Genomic DNA, 19,184 nt, shown 5'->3' on the forward strand with positions numbered 1-19,184 from the left:
AAGTGTTGCAGATACCTCAAGATATAATTTACACTACTTGCTACTTTGGAATTTCAGTGCTCTTAGACCCACAGTTAGAGCTAGTCATTCAATGTGTAATAAAGGAGCATGCATGTTCTTTGATCACCAAAAACTCATACTTCCAGTTTATAACTATCTCAACATAATTGATTTCCTTTGAAATTGTGTATGTTCTGTTCTACCCACAGGTTTTTTTGTTTTTGTTTTTGTTTTTGTTTTTTGAGAGTGTTAGGCTGCCTATCCCATGTCAGAACATCTGTTCTGGGCCCTGTGGAATGGCTCAGTGAGTGAATCCTTGCCTTGCATGTGCCAGGATCCCATATGGGTGCTGGTTCATATCCCAGCTGCTCCACTTCCCTGCCAGCTCCCTGTGTGTGGCCGGGGAAAGCAGTCAAGGACAGCCCAAAGCCTTGGGACCCTGTACCCACATAGGAGACCCAGAGGAAGCTTCTGACTCCTGGCTTTGGATAGCTCAGCTCCAGCTATTGCAGCCACTTGGGGAGTAAATCAGTGGATGGAGGATCTTTCTCTCTGTCTCTCCTTCTCTCTGTAAATCTGCCTTTCAATAATTAAAAAAAAAATCTTAAAAAAAAAAAAGAATGCCTGCTTGGAATCCCAGTATATGCCATTTTTCCAATCCAGATTCCTGCTTGTATGGCTGACAGGCAGCAGATCGGCCCTGTCTCCTACCTGGGCGACTTGGATGAAGTTCCTGGCTCCTGGATTAGTTCTGGTCTATCTTGGCTGTTGCAGGCCTGTGGGGAGTGAACTAGTAAATGGAAAATCTCTTTTCTCCCCTAATCCCTCTCTACCACTCTAATTTCAAATTAATTAATTAATCTTCTGAAAAAGGCAAATGGACACAGTCAAGAGATTTATAAAGCATTATTCTGAAAAGAGGCTTTAGACGTCATCAAGAAAGTTAATAGCCCTCTTAGGAAAATCTCAATAGGGCTGTCACTAAGCCCCATCTGCGCTGATTCTGTCATGCCAAGTCCTAGCCAGTAGTTCCTCTCCTTTAAACAACCCAATACTTTGGTTTCCAGCATGAAATTCTTCTAAGGTAGCAGGTATTGCTTAAGGCCCAAAAGAATACACTAATGTACATGAACCACAGAACACAAACATGCAGAGAGTGTGCACCAGAAGAGATAAACACAGAGTGGATTAGTGTTTGCCAGGGACTGGAAGGACACAGATATAAGGGAAGGGGTTGCTTAATGGAGAGACTCACCATTCAGTGAGTTTAAGAGGCTCTTTTTGGGGTGATGAAAATGTTAGCAACTAGATTAGAGGTAACAATGACATAGTATGAAACACCACTAAACTGTATACTGTCAAATGGCTAATTGTATGTTATGTAAATTCTGTCTCAAAATAAAACAAACATAGGGGTCAGAGTTGTGGCACACCAGGCTGTGCCAGCATCCCTTGTGGGTGCCACTTTGTGTCCAAGCTGCTTCACAGTTGATTCAGGTCTCAGCTAATGGCCTCGAAAAAGCAGTGGAAGATGAGTCAAGTACTTGAGCCCCTGCAACCACGTGGGAGAGCCAGATGAGATGCTTGGCCATTGCAACCATTTGGAAAGTGGACCACTGAAGGAAAGACCTCTCGCTCTCCATTCCTCCCTCTGGGATTTTCAAATAAATTAATTAATTTCAAAAAGGCATAAAATAAAAATTAAGAGAAAACTTCACAACAAATTTCCCTGGGAATTATTCAGGCTCATACTTGGGGAAAGAAAAGCTACCACAAAGTTTAATGGTATTTTGTTTCTTTCTTTGTTTCTCAATCCACCCTCCCCTAAAGTTGCTCTTGTACACTGCAATTTTAGATCATTTATGAAATTGCTAATGTGTACTTTAGTCTACACATTAAAGGCTGGTTTGCACTTATGCATATTAAAACACAGCAATAAATACTCACCTGACAAGCTATATTTTAAACCTCAAGCACGGTTTCATTGTGCCTGGATGTATTTTTAATAAATCTACTGAATTTCAGCTGGATTGAAGAACGGCTGGCCATGATGGCCAGAGCGGGAGCGGTCTCTCTCTTCCTTTGCCCTGCTGTTTGCTTTCTCTTGGGGTTCCTAGCAGCTGGCCCACTTGCTCTCTGGGGCATTTTTGGGAAAATATTTCAAACCTGGTCTCAATGCCACCGGTGGGGTGTGAGAGGTTTCTCCTCCCAGGAACTTGCCTGGAGCCCAGGATCCCAGTGTTTCCCACACATTCACAGCAGGTGTGGGTCATGCTTACACAAGACCTTTTCATGAGTTCTGTCATTCCTTCTCAGCCTGGCCTTTACGTTCCTTTTTCCTGTTCTTGGTCTTTCCCTACATCCTGCAGGATGGCATCCAAACACTCCTGCCCAGGGAAGAACAGGCATTTTTCAAAAGCCTAGTTAATACCAAGCTTTCACAACAACTATCTCGTTTAACTTTGTAAACAACACTGCAGAGCTTTCTATCACCATCTGGGGGGTAAGGTAAACGGACTCAGGGAGACAGAAAGTCACACACTAGCAAGGTCTCCAGCACAGCTCCCTGTCACCTTCCTTTTTCTTTCCCAGTTCTGTACTGTGTTTCAGACAAATGGGCCCTTTCTCCCTGTCTCCTGACTGTGCTACGCCTTGTCCATCAGGTCCCTAAGGCTGGACTGTGACTCACTCCTCTCTACTGCAATGCCCATTAGGATTGAGAAACGCAAAATGTTTGATTCTCTCAAGCATCGAGAGATAGACACCTTCAAGCTGATGCATAGATCCTCTTTCTCAGTTTCTGTACCTCTCTTGGCTCTTGAAGAAGTGTAAAGGGACTCTCTGCTACTCCCTCCAGCCTGTCCTGGACAGGTGAGCCTGGACTCAAGCAGGGCGTCTTCCTGCTACCACACCATCCCTCCTAGATCCAGCCCGCTTCCCTTCCTTTGTAGCTAGAAGATGAAAGAGCTCTTTTTGCCTTTATATGTCTAATGACATCATTCTTTTCAGACAGGGACTTTAGGAAAGTCGTGGCAAGTGAAGTGTGGCTGCTGATTCAGAGGGAGAGCAGGCTCTGCCCTGTCTCCAGGTGTTTGCTCCCTGCTGAGGCAGTAGCTGTAGATTGTGTTGGCAGGAAGAGCTGCAGTGGCATTGAGCACCCACGTGCAACAAGGAGAGGGAACATGAGTGAGAGGCACAATTGCTGACATTTGTGTAAGATTCTAAGGTCCCAAACCACGTTCCTTTTAACTAATAATGGTTTTTCTTTCCTTCTGCATTCAAAATGCCTATTGCATTTGGTTTGTCTCTTTTAGATTATGTGGTTGGCTGATACCTGGCAGTAAAAAATTTTTTTCTTGTTTTCTACCATTCAACTTCTGTAACTGTTTTATTTTTTTTCCCCTGGGGGAAGTATGAGTCAGAGGAGAGAAAAAGGTGGGGGATGGGTCAGTGAAATCTTAGCTTTGGTTTTCCAAAACCATATGTCTTTTGAAGACCTGGGTGTTTCACAGAGGAGGCTAAAGGAGGAGGCGATTCGGTGCGTAGCTCTTGTGTTTAGAACAAGGCGCTGGAGAGAAGAGAGGCTCACTGTAAGAACAGACAGGGATCCCCCAGGCCAAGACTGAGACAGAAGAAGCAGTAAGAATCCATAGAGGAATGATAGGGAGCCCACATGCTCAAATGTTTGAAAGATTCAGGAAGGTGCTGGAATGAGTATAGCTGACAGACCAAAGTGGCAGGCACTACATCTACCTAAGGTTATAAACCTCTTGTGCATTAATTTTTAAAACTTAAAATATTATCACTGTATTTGAGAGACAGAGACAGAATGAAATCTTCCAACCAACAGATCCATCCCTATAGCAGTCTTCAATGAGCCAGAACAAAGCCAGAACCCTGAAACTTCACCTGTGACTTCCACATGGGTGGAGGAGACCCCAATACTTGGGTCACCCCTGTACCTCACAGATGCATGTTCACAAGAAGCTGGATTAGAAACCGAGGGGCTGGGGGTTCAAATCAGGCACTCAAATCTTTGTTGTACCTGTCCCAAATGTTGCTCAAGCCGCTAATTTTGTGTGCTAATTTTGTTAACAAATGTAAGCACTGTTGGTCAATCAAAAACATCACTCAGTTTAGTTCCATTCATTAGCAGCTCTGAGTCTAGCTAGTTATTATGGTCTACAGAAATAAAAGAGCCAAAGAAATACTAGTTCCAGAACAGTTCTATAGACAGTTACCCAGATATCAACAGGGTGGCATCTCGCCAAACCAGAAGCTTGGGAAAGGGAGGAGATTCTGGCTTGAGTTGAGAATGCACAAGAATGACATAGGTTGGGCTTGGCGGCATGGCCTGGTGGCTAAGGTCCTCGCCTTGATCCCATATGGCCGCTGGTTCTGGTCCCGGTGGCTCCACTTCCTCTCTATCTCTCCTCCTCTCAGTATATCTGACTTTGTAATAAAAATAAAATAAAATCTTTCAAAAAAAAAAAAAAAAAAAGAATGACATAGGTTGTATGGACCTTTCCTGGCTTCTAGCCCAATCAAATGGAGGAAATTAGACATTACATTAGTTTTCAGAAAATGAAAAGGATCTAGTCTGTACAGAGTTATAATTGCTGACTTTCGAAGGGTACATTTGAGTTAATTCAATTCTTTATACATTTACTGTGCACATCCTATATATCTCTGCTAGGTGTATCTGTCTCTATAGATATTGCGTTAAGTTGTGCTTTAATGTATCTGCCCCGTTTTGGTCTTAGAATCCAATAAGCGCACATTTTGTATGCACAGGATGGGTTCCTATGTGAAGGAATGAACACTCAGCGTTGTTGTATTCTAAAAGAGGAAGTGAGGACCTGGAAGACAGGCGCTAGACTGGGCTGAGGAAAGAATATCTTCCTCTGGATGTGGCTTTCTTGAGTTCAAGCTCCTGGAAGCTTAATCAAGGCTTGGAGGCTCTCCTTGGTGAGGTGTGGGGTTGGACGGTGAATGACAAACAACTGTTGATATTTGGAGTCGGACAGGGAGGCAAATATGAAGGTCTGCCCGAGGATGGACAGACGCAGGTCAAGAAACAACCAAGTTTATAAACAAGTAGTCTTTTTTTTTTTTTTTTAAGATGTATTTATTTTTATTGCAAAGTCAGATATACAGAGAGGAAGGGAGACAGAGAGGAAGATCTTCTGTCTGATGATTCATTCCCCAAGCTGCAGCTATGGCTGAAGTTGAACCGATCCAAGGCCAGGAGCCCAGAGCCTCTTTCCGGTCTCCCACACAGGTGCGAGGTACCAAGGCTAATTAGGGCCATCGTCAATTGCTTTCCCAGGCCACAAGCAGGGACCTGGATGAGAAACAGGGCAGCCGGGATTAGAACTGACACCCGTATGAGAGCCCCGTGTGTTCAAGGCAAGGACTTAGCCGCTAGGCTACTGCATCAGACCCTATTATCAAGTAGCCTCAAGAATTATTCTTTTTGGGCCTAGCCTGTGGCCTGGGAGGGCAGCCCAGGACAGCCAGGCCTTGGGACCCTGTGCCCACATGGGAGACCCAGAACAGGCTTCTGGCTTCTGGTCGGCTCAGCTCCAGCCCTTGCGGCCGCTTGGGGAGTTGGGTCAGCGGCAGAGGATCTTCCTCTCTGTCTCTCTTCCTCTCCTGTGTCTGACTTTCCAATAAAAATAGAATAAATCTTTAAAAAAAAAAAGAATTATTCTTTTCTAGTAGCCCAAAGCACTGACTTCAGCACATTTGTTCTGGAAGACAATATGAATCTTGGCCCATCCCTAGGCCAGATACTGATAAAAGGATGCTACCTAAAGTCTTCACAGTAGTAAAAGCAGCAATTTAAGGACATTCCCAAGCAGAAAGTGGTCTTGTATGAATGAGAATTAAGTAGGCATCCTTTCTCAGTTGTCTGTCTCAAAAGGTCCTGGGACACTACTTTGTTAAACCAACTGGGATGTTACATTCTCAAGGATGAGTAAGACAGAATCTCTGACCTGTAGGAAAAGTGAGCACATTTGTGTGTTTGGGGAGCTTCAGCATGATGTGTCCTGGAAGAAATGGCTTTTAAATCACAGAAGTCACTCCTGTAGCAGATGGGAAAAACCAGGGAAAATCTGAAAATTTGAACGGATGGGTAGAATGTTAGAGACAAAGGCACAGTTGGGAGTGCGCTCGGCTTGGAGCACACAACGGGGATTCAAAATACTAACTCAGAAAACACCGTTTGCACAGAGTGAGCTATGCCATTTAGTTGTATTATACAGACATGGAAAGAACTAAGATTGGAGAGACAGCTGGAATCACAACATGACAGGCCTCCCTTGCAAGGAAAGAATTTTAGTCTTGATCAGATGAAGGAGAGGTGCTTAGTTTGAGGTTCCTTAGAGGGCAGCTTAAAAATAAAATAAAATAATTGAAAGCTATTCCAGATTTGCATTACAAGATAGTAAGTTCCAGAGACCTAATGTGCAGCATGACTGTGGTTAATAACAAGATCCTGGGATGCAGTTTAAAGCAAGCAGCCCCTGCAGCACAGGGATAGGGCTGCACCTCTGCAGACAGAAGCACTTGGGTCTGAGAACTGGGAACAGGGCAGAAACACACCCAGTTGTATGAACAACATCAAGGTTTTCATTTGTTGTCTGTATGTCGTAAAATACACAAGGCACAAAATTTTTCATTTTTTTCTGTTTGAAGGGTGCAATCCAGCAGCAGTAAGTGCATTAATGATGCTATGCAAGCATCATTATGACCTAGTTGCAGAACATTTGATCACAAGAAGTGGACATTCTATGCCTATTAAGCAGTCACTCCCCTTTGTTGCTCCCCACCAGTCCCTGCCAGACACTAATATGATTACTGTTTCCATAGATTTGCTTATTCTGGACCTTTTATATAAATGGAATCATAGAATATGTGGCCCTTTGTAGCTGACTTTTTTCTGTGTCTGACATTCATTTTGTAGTACATGGTGGCTAATTTTCTGCATCAACTTGACTGAACCATAGTGTATGCTGGTAGAATATGGTTTTGGTCATATTTCTGGATGAGATCCACATGTGGATTCTTAGACTGAGGAAAGCATATCGCTCTCTCCAGTGTAATTGGCCTCATTTAATCTGTTGGAGTCCTCAGTGGAATGAAAGCCTAGATAAGGAGAATTCATTATCTCTCTATCTGCATGAATATTTTTCATCTAATAATTGGTCTTCTCCTGACTTCCGATTTGGGATTGGATTAGGATTAGCTTAATCATCTCATCTATCATCACCCCTAGGCCTTCAGACTAGGACTGGATCTTTACTCTCAGCTCTACTGACTCCCCAGATTGCTAAATGTACCTGGAGATTTCTCAACTTCTGTAGTCACAATCACACAAGCCAATTCTTGATAATAACTACTCCCCATCCTTCGCCATGTAGGTACACTCATATACTCACGGATGCATCCTATTGTTTCTGGAATACTCTGACCAATACTTAGCATGAAATAGCAACATAACTCTTTAGTGGCTGAATAATATTAACAATATTAACAATATGGATAGATAATACCATTGGATGGTATTAATAATAATAATATTAAGAGTAACAGTATGGCTAAACTACAGTTTGTTTGTTCATTCATGAGATGAGGGATGTTTGGGTTGTTTTTGTTATGCTCCAGGTTTTCAGTCCTTGCCCCTGTGTGGTCAAATCACTTACCCTCTCTGGGTATCTGAAGCATCACGTGTGGAATGATTATGAGGAATAAATGAGATACAACATATAAGAACTCGACATGTAGAGGACCATCAATAGACAAGGAGCAAGCTGATTCCATGAACTGAAATTAGGCTCCAGATAGAGAAGTGCTTAATACAACGGATCAAGATTCCTTCAATTCTCCTTCAAATCAAAACTGGGTCCAGACCCAAGGAAGAATGGACACCTGCAAGTAGAGAACAGAGAGCTTAGCTATTTTTAAATGTTCTTCAACTTTGAGGGAAGAAACTGGACTGTTCTGTGACCTCCTACTTTTACCTTCATTGATGCTTGGAGAACTGGGCATTCTAAACCAGGTATACATCCATGGCTCTGCCTCTGCTTCAGAATGTCCTAGGCCAATAAATATGTGTGGGAGATTGCCCCTGGATCTCCCACCTGCTTGGTCTACGTGGGAGGTCATAAGGACACGGCACTTCATGTCCCTAGGAGAACCTACTGACAATGAATGGTCTTGGCATACTGAGACCTCAAGCTGACCTGATCACTGACCATACAAGCAAGAGCAGTTTCTCTTTGTCCTTGGGCAATCTGTGCGGGAACTTCCTTGATAAACAACTCGGAGAAATTAGGTGCGGTCCACGTTACCCGCCAGCTTATGTGTTGTGCATGACCCACAGCCTTCCTTCCTGTTACCTGCAGCGTACCTGCTGGCTTTGCATGTTATACATAACCTGCTACATGACTGAAAGGTCCAGAGAGATAGACATGCCTTCTATCCAATTACAGTGTCATTGTTGAATGGGAGGACTGTTGTGGAACACCCTACTGCCTCCGCCACTTCTTACTTTATATAGGTTTGTGCTTGCTTTACAGTAAACAGACATGCTCAATCAGACTGTGGTGGTTCTCGCTGCTGAAGATCACCCCCTTCGTCCCCTTGGTGGTCGTGGAAACCTACTGGTTAGCAAACCCTGGAGAAATATGTAAGAAAACATGACACATTTAAATTGCTAGAAAAACCACAGGTTTGTAAATCTTTGAAAGATAGGTGCATGCTGTCATTATGCCCTGTGTTTAATAGGTGTGCTCTTCAGGTTTATTTACAACTTTTGCTCTGATTACTCCATAGAACACATTTTTGTAAAGAAAAATACACCTATCACTCTCTACATCAAAGTGATTTCAGAAGTTTACACTTGTATTCTTTTTTTTAATGTCTTTCAACTAAACATGTCCCTATCCTAGATATCATGATAAGTAAATTTAAGTGCACCAAATCTTCCTTACTAAAGGCACATGGGTAGAAAAGCTTGCTCCATATCCAGGCAGAACAAACCTAATGGTCACCCCAAATACACTGGCCTGCGAATCAAGAGGCCCATTGTGCATGCTCCAGCGGGGCCAGGGACATTTCCTTTCACTACTGCAAGGTTCCATTTCCTCAGCTGTGCAGTCTGTTCATGTAACAGCATTCCGTGAAGAGTAGAGTGGGCCAGCTGTATCACCAGGCTCTAGAGTTCTAGTGTGCTAGGAGCTGTTCTTGAGCTTTACCTAGTAGCTCATTATATCCTTGCAAAAACCCTGTGAGGGGGCCAGTGTTGTGGCATAATAGACTAAGCATTCACCTTTGGCATGGACATCGCTTATGGGTACCAGTTCGTATCCTGGCTGCTCCACTTTCCATACAGCTCCCTGCTTATGACCTGGGGAAGCAGTGGAGGATGGCTCAAATCCTTAAGTCCCTATACCTATGTGGGAGACCTGGGAAAGGCTCCTGGCTCCTGGCTTCAAATCAGCTCAGTTCTGACTGTTGCAACCATTGGAAAGTGAATCAGTGGATGGAAGATTCTCTCTCTCTCTCTTCTCCTCTTTATAAATTTGCCATTTAAATTTAAAAGATTAATTCTTAAAAAGCTTTGTTAAATATGGTATTTACTTTGGTCTAAAGATTTGTATCTCCCTCAAATGCATATGTTGAACTCAAATTCATCTGTTGAAATCTTTTCACAAAAGAATTATTTAGCTTGTTGATTGGATGGGAGAGAAAGAGCTTTCATTGGATGGTTACCTCCTAAATGACCACAGCAGCTACAGCTAGCCAGGTCAATGCTAGGAGTCAGGGACTCCATCCTTACCTTCTACATAGGTGGCTGTAGCTTAAGTAACTTGAACCACCATCCACCACTGTCTAGAATCCTTATCAGGAAGCTGGATGAAGGTGGCAGGATTTAAACTGACAATACAATATGGGATGTGGGCATCCCAAACGGTAACTTAACTGGCTGAGCCACAATGCCTGCCCTCATATGAAATCTTTTTTTTTTAATTCATTAATTACATTGTATTATGTGACACAGTTTCATAGGTACTTGGATTCCCCCCACCCCTCCCCAAACCCTCCCACCATGGTGGATTCCTCCACCTTGTTGCATAACCACAGTTCAAGTTCAGTTGAGATTCCCCCATTGCAAGCATATACCAAACATAGAGTCCAGCATCCTATTGTCCAGTCAAGTTCAACAGCTTCTTAGGTTGGTGTGAAGACAGAGCCAGCACAGTATCATCCCAGTCAATCAAAAGCTCCAACATACCATCAGCAAAAATTTACATCATTATGGAATTAATTGACATAGTAATGAGTAACCAATATGTTAAAAGTAAATGCGAGTTCTTAACCACCTTCTGTGACCACCTCATTGACATTTCAATTTTAGTTTATACACAACATATAACATACATAACATAACATTATACATAAACATGTTATACATACATATGAAATCTTAACTCATGATGGTGTTGTGAGATGGAGCCTTCAAGAGGCGATTAAATCATGAGAGTTCATGAAAGTAGTACTTTCTTTTTTTAAGATTCTTTTTTTTTTTTACTAGAAAGTCAGATATAAAGAGAGGAGGACAGAGAGGAAGATGTTTCATCTGTTGATTCACTCCCCAGGTGGCTGCAACGGCCAGAGCTGAGCCGATTGGAAGCCAGGAGCCTCTTCCCTCCCACACAGGTGCAGGGTCCCAAGGCTTTGGATCATCCTTACTGCTTTCCCGGATCTCAGTCAGGGAGCTGGATGGGAAGCAGGGCCACCAGGACTTGAACAGGCGCCCCTATGGGATCCTGGCGCATACAAGGCGAGGACTTTAGCCACTAGACTACTGCGCTGGGCTGAAAGTGGTACTCTTAACATGAGTAAAAGAAGACCAAGAAGAACTCTCATCTTTCTGCCATGTTGGGGTTTCAGTGAGCAGAGGTGTCTATGGGGAAGCCAACCCTCACCGACACCTGATTTGCTAGTATCACAGGCTTGGACTTCTCAGCCTCCAGAACTGAGAGAAGCAAATTTCTGTTGTCTATAAACTCCCCAGACTATTGTATTTTGTTAGAGCAACTGGATCAGATTAAGAAAGTGCTATTCCAGATGCAATCTGCATTATCTCCATTTTAAAGCTGAGGAAACTAAAGCAGAGTGTTCAACGGCATATCAAGCAGATTACAGACCATAAAACTAACCTCAGTTTCAATAACACAGAAACATGGGCAGAGCAACTAATTGTATCCTAAGTTAAGGAAAGCATCCGGTGTGTTTACGTATCGTGACCAAGAAGAATTAGTGGAACTTCTTTTGGCAAAGATGAGAGAGAGAGAGAGAGAGAAGTGGAAATCTTGGGGACCAGCAAGAGCAAGCATCCGAAGTGGTGAGCCAGCCAGGAACCTGGGAGGAACCTGGTGAAAAGAGCAAGGCCGTGCAGGTGAAAATGAAGAAAAATGGCACAGGTTTGTTCTAAAGCTCATTTGAATTACTTAAAAAAATATTTGCTGATTTAGAAGATGCAATGACAGAGAGATGGGGAGAAATAGAGATATTCTGTCTACTGTTTCACTCTCCAAATGGTCACAGTGGTTGGGGCTGGACCAGGACAAGGCCAGGACCTAAAACCCCACCCAAGTCTTTCATATGGGTGGCAGGAGCCCAGGTACCTGGGCTAGCTTCTGCTGCTTTCCCACATGCATTAGCAGGGAGCTGATTCAGAAGCAAAGCCCCAGCACTCAAACCATCCCTAGAGTGTGGGATGCAGCTTTCACAGGCATTGGCTTAGCCTACTGTACCACAACACCAGTCCCTCCTTTAAGCCCTTGATTCTGTAGTTTATGTAAAACTATCACCAATTTTTTGTTTAAGGATAGCGTGAAATGTCCCCATGTCAACAATTATGCTTCTTAATATCTCTTTCCCACCACCTCAAGCCATTGTACGTGAACCAGTTCACATAATGTGTGGCGTACTGTAGTGTGCATAGTTTATATCCCTGATCGCTCTGTACAAACATTTTGCACATTCTTTTCATTTTCACTGCACCGCCTCAGTTTTGCCTGCAGTCTCTGCACTCCCCAGTCCATGACTGTCTTCCTTATAGCACCAATCTGATCATTTTGATTTCCTAAACCCAGCTCGTCCTCCAAAACCATTACGCCCAGCACAAAATCTGCCCTTCTTAGCACAGTGCTTATTACCCTTCTTCATCTTTTACCATCTAATCTCAGGCTCACTGCCTGCCACTCCCCTGCTCCCTCCACCTTCAGCCTGTCTCTCCTGGGCTCCGGCCCTCACCTAACGACTTCTCACCAAGAGAGTACTCACCTGATGCCTCAAGTGCCAGCTTTACTGACAGCCTCAGACAGCTCATCATGCCTTCCTCCCACAGCTACCTGCTCTAAGAGTGTGCTGTAACCTCCCCATCACCCAGCTCTGACTCTCACACTAAAGTCTGTTTCTCCAAGGTTCTGCTGGGTCTGCATTTCTTTTTTTTTTTTTTTAAAGATTTATTCATTTTATTATAGCCAGATATACACAGAGGAGGAGAGACAGAGAGGAAGATCTTCCGTCCGATGATTCACTCCCCAAGTGAGCCGCAACGGGCCGATGTGCGCCGATCCGAAGCCGGGAACCTGGAACCTCTTCCAGGTCTCCCACGCGGGTGCAGTGTCCCAATGCATTGGGCCGTCCTCAACTGCTTTCCCAGGCCACAAGCAGGGAGCTGGATGGGAAGTAGAGCTGCCGGGATTAGAACTGGCACCCATATGGGATCCCGGGGCTTTCAAGGAGAGGACTTTAGCCACTAGGCCACGCCGCCGGGCCCAATTCTTATGAGTAATCTGCCACAGAGCAAAGAAACACAGTGACTACCTGGAAATTAAATCTATTAAGTCAGAAAAGGTGACAATACAGATGAGTGATCATTGTAAGTAAAATATATACGTGGTTTTGTTGTATATAAGATATGTATGTATATAAGATATGTATGTAAGATATGTATGTTGTATATAAGATATGTTAGCATTAAGATATGTTAGTCTTAAGATTAACTTCTCGGGCCCAGCGCGATAGCATAGTGGTTAAGGTCCTCGCCTTGCACGTGCCAGGATCCCATATGGGTGCCAGTTCTAATCCCAGCAGCTCCACTTCCCATCCATCTCCCTGCTTTGGGCTGGGAAAGTAGTCGAGGATGGCCCAGAGCATTGGGAGACCCAGAGAAGAAGCTCCTGGCTCCTGGCTTTGGATCAGCGCAGCACCGGCCGTTGCGGTCACTTGGGGAGTGAATCATCGGAGGGAAGATCTTCCTCTCTGTCTCTCTTCCTTTCTGTATATATGACTTTGCAATAAAAATACATAAACCTTTTTTAAAAATTAATTTCTCAACTCACTCACCAAATGCATCGTGAGAACTTTCTCTTAGACATTAGACACCATCATGGTAGACTAGTGAGAAGCAAAGTGATGGGGAGGAAGCCACCATCATAGAAACAGGAATCAAAACAAAAGCTGTTTTGCACAATCAGTAATTGCAAAAACATGGACGCAACTGAAATGCCCATCAGCGGAAGACTGGATAAGAAAGCTATGGTTCATTTACTCCATGGAATACTACTCAGCTATTAAAAAAACAAAATGCAGTTCTTTGTGGCCAAATGGGCCCAACTGGAAACCATAATGCTAAGGGAAATGAGCCAATCCCAAAAGGTTAGATACCACATGTTTGCCTTAATTTAGGATGATATGATGTTAATATGAAAAACAGTATATGTAAAATGTAATATTATCTCAACCTCAAGCAGCCTATCTCACATGCAATAAGATATTGTGAAGTAACCAAAGAACCAACAATCAATGTAAGTCAGACTGCTTACCATCTATATCAAAGAACTGTAAAAGCTAACATACTTTTTATTTTTTTTAAGATTTATTTATTTTTATTACAAAGTCAGATATACAGAGAGGAGAGACAGAGAGGAAGATCTTCATCTGATGGTTCACTCCCCAAGTGAGCCGCAACGGGCCAGTGCGCGCCAATCCGAAGCTGGGAACCAGTAACCTCCTCCAGGTCTCCCACGCAGGTGCAGGGTCCCAAAGCTTTGGGCCATCCTCGACTGCTTTCCCAGGCCACAGGCAGGGAGCTGGATGGGAAGTGGAGCTGCCGGGATTAGAACCGGCGCCCATATGGGATCCCGGTGCGTTCAAGGTGAGGACTTTAGCCACTAGGCCACGCCACCAGGCCCAAAGCTAATATACTTTTAATACTCTATGTTATCCCATAGTGGGGAGGGAGAGCAGAGAAATCTTCCATCTCCCTAGAATGTGTAAGGAAGACGCGAAATATAATCTACCAGAATCATAACTGGTATCTCATAGACAACAGACTGGAATCAGCATTAGACAATAGTTAAACTACAAAGACATATAAGGGGAATTAAGAGCAATCCTGACAACCTCTTAACAGGAGGTCATATGCACAGAGCAGGGGGGACCCCAGAGTGGAGCAGGGGGACAGGAGGCTTGTATTCCAACCCTGAAGACTCAGGGATTCTCACCAAGGACCATCAGTATGAGCACTAATGACTACATCGCAACTGCCAAGGAGACCATGAGGAATTGGAGTGCCTTCGGAGGCCGAGAACTCTGAGGTCATCCATTCCCGCTTGGATCTACCACATGGGATGAAAGAAATCTAAATCCTTCCTTGCAGGATCCAAGGGCATCAGAACAACAGCCAGGAGCCTTGAGCAGTCCACAGAAACAGAAGAGCAGTAAACTTCCTTCCGGACCAGGGAGGAGAGCCTTCTCTGGTCCTCGCTTGGTTCCAACTTTGGGTCCCCACCCTCTCTGGCAATGACCATCAGGATCGCTCCAGAAACCCCTCAAAACATACAAACAAGCAAACAAAACTCTAGAATGGATAGAGAACAACAAGAAAAGCTTGGAATCAGACAGGAAACAGTGTGGATACACTTATATCTTACTAGGTGGGACACAAAGATTGGTTACTCCTCACTAGGGTATTGAAGATTTCTCTGCACATCCCTCCTAAAACTGTTCTGCACCTCAATTGTTGACATATGTCTTGTTGGAGTTATAAGCCAGTCTAGACTACCCAAAAAAAAAAAAGTCAAATTCAGCAAAATTATGCTTTAACGCTATATAATGCTAAATACTATAATGTAAATAGACACAAGACAGCTGAATAGTAATCTATAGCCATTTTAAGGTGTATAGAACCCGGTCGTGTATAAGCTAAAATTGAAATGTCAACGAAGGAGTCACAGGATGTGGTAAAGAACTTGCATTTTTTTTTTCAACATGTTGGTTACTCAATACTATGTCAAATTAATTCCACAACATTATAAATTGTTGCTAATGTTATGTCAGGGCTTTTAATTAATAGGGATGATACTCTGCCGGCTCTACCTTCAGACCAGAGATGGTCTCCCCAACAAGCCACTGAATTTGTCTGGACAATAAGATGCTGGTCTCTATGCTTGGTATATGCTCGCAATGAAAGAATCTCAACTGATCTTGAATTGTGGTAATGCAACAAGGTGGAGGAATCTACCATGGGGGGAGGGTTTGGGGAGGGGTAGAGGAATCCCAGTACCTATGAAACTGTGTCACATAATGCAATGTAATAAATTAAAAAAATAATAAAAAAATTTTAAAAAGCTGTTGTGATTTAAAAAAAAAAGTGAAGCCCATGCAGAATCCTTTCATAAACATTTTCCATGATTTTTATTCTAGGTGGGGAAGTGGACAAGCATGAGAAAAGAAATAAACATGATCAAGAAAGACTCTGATAAATTTGCACCACAGAACTCATCATTGGTAAGGATGTCGTATGGAGAGAGCTGTTTCGACTGTTTCGACTGAGTAGTGGAGAATGACCTCTCCAAAGACAGGACACTCCAACTCACCCCTGATGGATGTACGCAAGCCAGTTAGGAGATAAGCTGTAACGAGAGCATTCTGTGCCAAGGGGCTGGGAAGTGCAAGGGCTCAGAGGTGAGAAGGATTCCGTAGGCGTTTAAAACACAAAGGAAAAGGGTGTGGCACTATGTACAGTAGAAATGGGGAGGTGAAGCTGCCATAAAGATTAAAAGAGAGAAAAACATACATAGTGCCTAGAGGATGGTCCAATAAATGTGTCTGTCCTTCCTCATCCTCCTCTTTCTCCTGTGCCTCCTCCTTCACCTCTTCTTCTTCCGCCCCCTTGTTTGAATCCTCATTCTCCATCATTATAATTTTGAGTGATGGGGGAACAGATCTTGCAAGTCACTGCAGCTCATGATAAGAAATTTAGACTTTAACATGAAACAGTAGCAAATCATCAGTAGATTTTTAGCAGGTAAATGACATGATCTGATGTATTGTTTTAAAAGATTCCTTGGTGGCTGGCACCAGTGGCATTGTAGGCTAAGCGTCTGCCTGTGGCGCCAACATCCCACATGGGCACCAGTGCATGTCCTGGATGCACCACTTCCGATCTAGCTCCCTGCTTATAGTCTTGGAAAGCATCAGAGAACGGTTCAAGTCCTTGGACCCCTGCACTCATAAGAGAGAACAACAAAAAACCTCGTAAGTTCTTGGCTTTAGACCAACCCAGCACCAGCCATTGTGGCCATTTTGGGAGTAAACCAGCAGATGGAAGATTTCTTTCTCTACCGCTACGTCTCTCTGTAATACTATCTTTAAAAAAATAATAAAACAGGGCCCGGCGGCGTGGCCTAGCAGCTAAAGTCCTCGCCTTGAACACGCCAGGATCCCATATGGGCGCTGGGTCTAATCCCAGCAGCTCCACTTCCCATCCAGCTCCCTGCTTGTGGCCTGGGAAAGCAGTCGAGGATGGCCCAGAGCACTGGGACCCTGCATCCACGTGGGAGACCTGGAAGAGGTTCCTGGTTCCCGGCTTCAGATCAGCAAGCACCGGCCGTTGTGGTCTCTTGGGGAGTAAATCATCGGATGGAAGATCTTCCTCTCTGTCTCTCCTCTCTGTATATCTGACTTTGTAATAAAAATAAATAAATCTTTAAAAAAATAATAATAAAATAAATCTTTAAAAACAATGTCCCTTGGCAATGCCACACTAGGGGGTTACAGCAGGTCACAATCAAATGAAGGCACGCTTTAGGCAGGCCTTTACAATAATCTAGACTAGAATTTAGCAATATAAACCTTTAAACACCCTTATTTTGTTCTTAATGTAGCTTATGAAACTCAAATTATTTGTGCTTCTTAATCTACTACACAACTAGGTTTTTTTTATTATTATTATTATTATTTAAAAATTGGGTCAGGCGCGATAGCTTAGTGACTAAAGTCCTCGCCTTGCCTGTGCCGGGATCCCATATGGGCACCGGTTCTAATCCAGGGTACTCCACCTCCCATCCAGCTTTCTGTTTGTGGCCTGGGAAAGCAGTGGAGGACAGCCCAAAGCCTTGGGACCCTGCACCCATGTGGGAGACCCAGAAGAAGTTCCTGGTTCCTGACGTCAGATCAGCTCAACTCCAGCCATTGCGGCTCCTTGGGGAGTGAACTAGCAGCCGAAAGATCTTTCTCTCTGTATCTCCTTCTCTCTATGTATCTGACTTTCAAATAAAAATAAATACATTTAAATTTTTTTTCAAATTTATTTTAAAGGCAAGCCAAACCTATAGATGCTGAGGGAGAGAGAGAGAGCTTCCATCCCTTGATTCAAAACTCCAAACTGCCATGAATAGGATGAAACTTCATCTGGGTTTCCCTCATGAGTTACAGAGAGTACTTAGGCCGAAGTTCTTGGGCCATCTTCTGCAGTTTTCCAGGTGTATTAGCAGGGAGCTGGATTGGGAGTGGAGCGGCCAAGAATTGAACCAGTGTTCACATGGGGTACTAGCATCACAGGTGGGGTATTAGCCCATTGTACCACAATGTCAGCACCTACTACACATTTGTTTTAAAGATTGATCTATTTGAAAGGCAGAATTACAGAGAGAGGGAGAGGAACCATTTGCAACAAAATGGTTCCAACTAGAGACCATTATGCTCAGTGAAATAAGCCAATCCCAGAAGGACAAATATCATATGTTCTCTCTGCTATAAAGCAACCTTCATGCAAAATACAAGATCAATAGATATATAGGTAAACATGTATGTACAAATATTCATCTAGAGGAACTGTCTAATGGAGACCAGCATACAGAGAAATGAAGATACACTGTAGTATGTATCTCTACTCCTGAACAAAAGATGGACTCCCATGAAACTATTAAACATATTTTGATAACAGGATGCTGGACTTTCTACCATTGTCTATACTTATAATGTCATGATATGCTTAAATAGTGGAATGGTGGACTTTTGAGTGTTGCTGAAGAACAAAAGCATGGTAATAAGGGAAATCAGTGGAGAGAAAAGGGAGGATGGAAGGGGACATGCTTGTGCGTATGGAACTGTATCATGAAAAAAAAATTTTAAAAAAGGCGAGGGGAGAGATTGAAAGAGGTGGGGAAGAGGGAGGCAAAAAGAGGGAAATCTTCCATCTGCTGGTTTACTCCCCAAATGGCCACAATGGCCAGGGCTGGGCTGAACCAGGAGCCAGGAGCCTCATACAGGTCTCCCACATGAGTTTAGGGTCCCAAGCACCTGTGCAATTTCTGTTGCTTTCCCAAACACACTAGCAGGGAACTGGATCAGAAACAGAGCAGCCAGACTCTCGTGCCAATATGGAATGCTGCTGACTCTGCAGCTGGTGGCTTAATTCACTAGGCCACTACACTGGATCCCTATACACACTTTTTCATAAGATCTTTGCATCTTCTAATTCCCAAGAATCCATGTGGAACCTTTTCTGACACCAAAAACCAGTTCTCTGATTCTTCAGACACTAACTCAGTGTCTTAGAATTCAGTTCTGCTACTACATGAAGTTAACATCATATTCCACAAGTATGGCTCTCATCCACAAAGCCACACCCCTTTACATGCCAGTCACAAGTTCTGTGTCTGGGGCCGCCCATACTTCGGAATGACTGGCTACAAATCTGGAGTTTGCATGAGTCTCTTCTTGGGTTTGATAATTTCCTAGGATTGCTCACAGAACTCATGAAGCACCTTAATTCTACTGTCAGTTTATCATGAAGGAAACATCTCCATCTCCAT

At 43.6% G+C, this 19,184-nt stretch overlaps 1 long non-coding RNA gene across 1 annotated transcript in view; it reads right to left on the bottom strand.

Annotated features, from left to right (window-relative positions):
- Nucleotides 1-7,653: 7,653 nt before the first annotated feature.
- The window catches only part of LOC131480088 (uncharacterized), a 35,528-nt gene continuing 23,997 nt past the window's right edge, over nucleotides 7,654-19,184 (bottom strand). Inside the window, exon 5 of the long non-coding RNA XR_009245243.1 lies at nucleotides 7,654-7,935. This is a non-coding gene — a long non-coding RNA (uncharacterized LOC131480088). The remainder of the gene's footprint in view (nucleotides 7,936-19,184) is intronic.

Source organism: Ochotona princeps, chromosome 4 (assembly GCF_030435755.1).
Source record: "Ochotona princeps isolate mOchPri1 chromosome 4, mOchPri1.hap1, whole genome shotgun sequence".
Taxonomy (NCBI): domain Eukaryota; kingdom Metazoa; phylum Chordata; class Mammalia; order Lagomorpha; family Ochotonidae; genus Ochotona; species Ochotona princeps.